The sequence below is a fragment of the Chiloscyllium punctatum genome, chromosome 13, assembly GCF_047496795.1.
Source record: "Chiloscyllium punctatum isolate Juve2018m chromosome 13, sChiPun1.3, whole genome shotgun sequence".
In the NCBI taxonomy this organism is placed as follows: domain Eukaryota; kingdom Metazoa; phylum Chordata; class Chondrichthyes; order Orectolobiformes; family Hemiscylliidae; genus Chiloscyllium; species Chiloscyllium punctatum.
Window position 1 is genome coordinate 47,914,677 of NC_092751.1, and position 5,750 is coordinate 47,920,426.

The 5,750-nt window shown below is 46.2% G+C and overlaps 1 non-coding gene across 1 annotated transcript; it reads right to left on the reverse strand.

Annotated features, from left to right (window-relative positions):
• Positions 1 to 1,172: 1,172 nt before the first annotated feature.
• Positions 1,173 to 1,245, reverse strand: trnav-cac (transfer RNA valine (anticodon CAC)). The gene has a single exon. It is a non-coding gene; the product is annotated as a tRNA-Val (tRNA).
• Between the last annotated feature and the right edge of the window lie 4,505 nt (positions 1,246 to 5,750).

The following is a 5,750-nucleotide window of genomic DNA, read 5'->3' on the forward strand; positions in this document are numbered from 1 at the left end:
AGAAAGTTCCACCCTAAAACCGGAGGTCGCATTCCAATCCGAGAACGACAGATTGCATCGTGAGGAAGGTCTGACCTCGGGGCCGGTTCGAGATGCCACTTTCCTTGCCTTTTACCTTCACCGTGCAATTTGCTGCAGAGATGTTCACACCTGGACATGAGCCTCATGGATACCAACTGAGTTGGAAACCTGTGTGAGAATCGATGAGAAGCGACTCAATAAAGTTTAACAAATTCCATGGTGCTTTTTAGAAATGCAGTTTCTTTTCACCTCAATCTAAAAGGCAGTTTCTGAACATAGTAACAGAAGTCAAAAGGTAATTACCTCACCCCACCCCCACTCCGGAAGAGGTGCTAACTGCCCTTGATTGCTTTTTGTTCACGATGTGAAGAGCTCACACGCCTGAGTCACCTTCACGTCTCTGGTTGCTGAGTGAATCACAAAGAAGGAGTTTCACCAGAGCTGCAACTGCCACACTTCCCCAGTCGCCCTCCCGTTTACATTTTCCTGCTCGTCAGTGAAAACCAAAGAAAACCAAACGGATGCGATGTCATTCTGTAGTCTCTCTGTCGATTCCTCCGTTTCAGTTCCAACGTGGCTTAGATCTCGGGGCGCACCTTAATACTAGCGACGCTATGAAAGCACAGGTCCAGAGGTTCCTCTGAGCCTGTAATTTCATTCATTGCTGTTGCTGATTGAATGAGCCACTAACGTGCGAACTGCTCCAAAACATGATTCAGGATCTCTGGTGCTAATTCTCGCACGTTGAATAACGACAGACACCTTCCAAATGAGGTCTTTCAGAGACGACTTTGGGATACATTTGACAGACAGATTAGCTCAGGAATCCGTGGTGCATTGTGACACCAGCGATTCGGCTTCTTCCCTGTCTTTGAACCGGGCCGCCTGCGCAAGGAATGCAAATGCGGTAATGCTTTTCGTGGAAGGATCAGAAGGGGGTAACTACACTCTCAAACAAAATGGCATATGATCAGAACCAGGTTGGAGAAAAACTTTACAATGCCTTGCACTGTTAGTAAATGGAACTGCATTGCATTTCACGACGAGAGCAGATTTGTTTAAGCAAACTCGAAGGCAGGTTTGCAGATGGGAAAGCAAGCAAGTCAGCTCCGTTCTTGTCCATGTAAAAGACTGCAGTTGAAGAACAAAGCTGTTTCTGCCCAGTTTCGAACTGGGGACCTTTCGCGTGTGAGGCGAACGTGATGACCACTACACTACAGAAACTGGACTCTGACGGGCCTGCTGGGGCTCAGTGGCATTCAGCACTGAAACCTGAAGCCATTCTACCTTTCACCTTTCTGTTTCCATGAGCTCGTTGTTGAATGGGGACTTGTTTAAATTTGGCTATGTGCTGAGCATGGACGTGATACACCGAAGTATCTGTTTCCACGCGGTGTACCCCAATAACGTTGTGTTGCTCACACCTGCTTTAAAGAATTACGTTTTTGCGGAGCTTACCGTCGCAGTCTGTGGCAAAATCATTTGGTCTGTTCGACTGCTCACGGGAAAGGTAGTATTGTGAAACACTGCAGAAACGAACGACATCCTTACTTTTGCTCCGACTGACCATACTCCGTGAAAGTTTCCCAGATTCTCAGTTGAGGATTTTTGCAGCTGGAAGTTACCTCAGAAACCCTGTTAATTCGTAATGTATTGAGCGAATCGCAAAACAGAAAGTATTTAACACGGAACACAAACAAAACTGGAAAACCAAATGCATTTTCAGACACAGCGAGCACGAATCTTAAATGTGAGACAGTCCGGGGGCATGAGCCATAAAGTAATCACACAACTAACAACGGGGCAATTCCAAACTAATCTTTCAAACATACTGGAGCCTGAGTGCACCACCACTTCCCAGACAATGCTGCAAAGCGACAAAGAAAGAACATGACAAGAATGGGCCATAAAAAGTGAATTTCACCAATCGCAGTCTCGATTAGATTACCTTTCCCTTCCGATGTCTCCAGGACGGAAATGAAGAAAGAGGGAGAAATTCAATAACATATGACATCGAAATAGATTGGAACGATTTTCTCATTGGCCAGAAAACCGAATGACGGCGATTCGAGTCACCGTAGGACTCTGTTTCGCAACAGCGATGAAATAACAGTCTCCATTCGGTTCCAGTAAAAGCTCAACTTGCCTGGAACTGAAAGCAACAGTAGAGCTGCTGGCGATTTTCCCCACGGGAGGCGAACACGATCACGACAGAACAGGCACTTTGGAAAATTCGGCACTTTCCCACACCGCAGTCAATCCCCCGGGAAGCAAACCCGTTTTTCTTCTGTTTTAAACAGAAAAGCAGCAGGGATCGAAACAGCATTTTAACAAGCTGTTGCCGATGGAGCTGTTCAGAAGAAATGGCAGGGGTGGGATTCGAACCCACGCCTCTTTCGAGACTGGAGTCTTAATCCAGCGCCTTAGACCGCCTGGCCACACTACCAACACGCCCACCGCCCCATTTTCTTGCACTTCCAATTGTGCTCCTGCATAACAACAGATGCAAACTCACGTGAAAAGGGTTCGATGATCCCTCTCCGACTCGAACAGCTGCTCGGATGTGCCCGTCTGCAATATCAATTTCTCAGCAGATAATGAAAGCCCATCAATCCAGACAAAAATCACTGGTAAGCTGAGTCTATCTTCTCAGACTGGATTCAGCTACAAATGTATCTGTGAGTGCGTGAGAATATATGATCGGTTATGATTGGGTCAAATTACCATCAGCTGCTTGACATTCCTGCAATTCGTATTCTTGCTTTGCTAAATGATTTCACGCATTGCTCGAAACAGGACAACTTTCACGTTGACACGGAACATGAAACACACCAGACTACAGGGAAAATGCACAAAGCTGAGCAGGCCGTGTCCCAAATCATAACGTGCAGCATAGTTTCAGTCACTGTGTCTGTCTTGCAGAATAAGGTTCCCAAAGAAAGTTCCACCCTAAAACCGGAGGTCGCAATCCAATCCGAGAACGACAGATTGCATCGTGAGGAAGGTCTGACCTCGGGGCCGGTTCGAGATGCCACTTTCCTTGCCTTTTACCTTCACCGTGAAATTTGCTGCAGAGATGTTCACACCTGGACATGAGCCTCATGGATACCAACTGAGTTGGAAACCTGTGTGAGAATCGATGAGAAGCGACTCAATAAAGTTTAACAAATTCCATGGTGCTTTTTAGAAATGCAGTTTCTTTTCACCTCAATCTAAAAGGCAGTTTCTGAACATAGTAACAGAAGTCAAAAGGTAATTACCTCACCCCACCCCCACTCCGGAAGAGGTGCTAACTGCCCTTGATTGCTTTTTGTTCACGATGTGAAGAGCTCTCACGCCTGATTCACCTTTACGCGTCTGCTTGCTGAGTGAATCACAAAGAAGGAGTTTCACCAGAGCTGCAACTGCCACACTTCCCCAGTCGCCCTCCCGTTTACATTTTCCTGCTCGTCAGTGATTTCAAGAAAACCAAATGGATGCGATGTCATTCTGTAGTCTCTCTGTCGATTCCTCCGTTTCAGTTCCAACGTGGCTTAGATCTCGGGGCGCACCTTATTACGAGCGACGCTATGAAAGCACAGGTCCAGAGGTTCCTCTGAGAGTGTAATTTCTTTCATTGCTGTTGCTGATTGAATGAGCCACCAACCTGCGAACTGCTCCAAAACATGATTCAGAATGTCTGGTGCCAATTCTCGCACGTTGAATAACGACAGACACCTTCCAAATGAGGTCTTTCAGAGACGACTTTGGGATACATTTGACAGACAGATTAGCTCAGGAATCCGTGGTGCATTGTGACACCAGCGATTCGGCTTCTTCCCTGTCTTTGAACCGGGCCGCCTGCGCAAGGAATGCAAATGCGGTAATGCTTTTCGTGGAAGGATCAGAAGGGGGTAACTACACTCTCAAACAAAATGGCATATGATCAGAACCAGGTTGGAGAAAAACTTTACAATGCCTTGCACTGTTAGTAAATGGAACTGCATTGCATTTCACGACGAGAGCAGATTTGTTTAAGCAAACTCGAAGGCAGGTTTGCAGATGGGAAAGCAAGCAAGTAAGCTCCGTTCTTGTCCATGCAAAAGTCCGCAGTTAAAGAACAAAGCAGCTTCTGCCCAGTTTCGAACTGGGGACCTTTCGCGTGTTAGGCGAACGTGATGACCACTACACTACAGAAACAGGCCTCTGCCATCGCTGCTGGGGCTCAGTGGCATCCAGCACTGAAACCTGAAGCCATTCTACCTTTCACCTTTCTGTTTCCATGAGCTCGTTGTTGATTGGGGACTTGTTTAAATTTGGCTATGTGCTGAGCATGAACATGATACACCGAAGTATCTGTTTCCACGTGGTGTACCCCAATAACGTTGTGTTGCTCACACCTGCTTTAAAGAATTACGTTTTTGCGGAGCTTACCGTCGCAGTCTGTGGCAAAATCATTTAGTCTGTTCGACTGCTCACGGGAAAGGTAGTATTGTGAAACACTGCAGAAACGAACGACATCCTTACTTTTGCTCCGACTGACCATACTGCGTGAAAGTTTCCCAGATTCTCAGTTGAGGATTTTTGCAGCTGGAAGTTACTTCAGAAACACTGTTAATTCGTAATGTATTGAGCGAATCGCAAAACAGAAAGCATTTAACACGGAACACAAACAAAACTGGAAAACCAAATGCATTTTCAGACACAGCGAGCATGAATGCTAAATGTGAGACAGTCCGGGGGCATGAGCCATAAAGTAATCACTCAACTAACAACAGGGCAATTCCAAACTACGCTTTCAAACATACCGGAGCCTGAGTGCACCACCACTTCCCAAACAATGCTGCAAAGCGACAAAGAAAGAACATAATAAGAATGGGCCATAAAAAGTTAATTTCACCAATCGCAGTCTCGAATAGATTACCTTTCCTTTCCGATGTCTCCAGGACGGAAATGAAGAAAGTGGGAGAAATTCAATAACATGTGACATCGAAATAGATTGGAACGATTTTTTCATTGGCCAGAAAACCGAATGTCGGCGAGTCGAGTCACCGTAGGACTCTGTTTCGCAACAGCGATGAAATAACAGTCTCCATTCGGTTCCAGTAAAAGCTCAACTTGCCTGGAAGAGAAAGCAACAGCAGAGATGCTTGCGATTTTCCGCGCGGGAGGCGAACACGATCACGACAGCACAGGCACTTTGGAAAATTCGCCACTTTCCCACACCGCAGTCAATTCCCCGGGAAGCAAATCCATTTTTCTTCTGTTTTAAAGAGAAATGCAGCAGGGATCAAAACAGCATTTTAACAAGCTGCGCCGACGGAGCTGCTCTGAGGAAATGGCAGCGGTGGGACTCGAACCCACACCTCTGTCGAGACTGGAACTTTAATCCAGCGCCTTAGAACTCTCGGCCACACTACCAACACGCCAGCGGCTCATTTTCTTGCACTTCCAATTGTGCTCCTGCATAACAACAGATGCAAACTCACGTGAAAAGGGTTCGATGATCCCTCTCCGACTCGCACAGCTGCTCGGATGTGCCCGTCTACAATATCAATTTCTCAGCAGATAATGAAAGCCCATCAATCCAGACAAAAATCACTGGTAAGCTGAGTCTATATTCTCAGACTGGATTCAGCTACAAATGTATCTGTGAGTGCGTGAGAATATATGATCGGTTATGATTGGGTCAAATTACCATCAGCTGCTTGACATTCCTGCAATTCGTATTCTTGCTTTGCTAAATGATT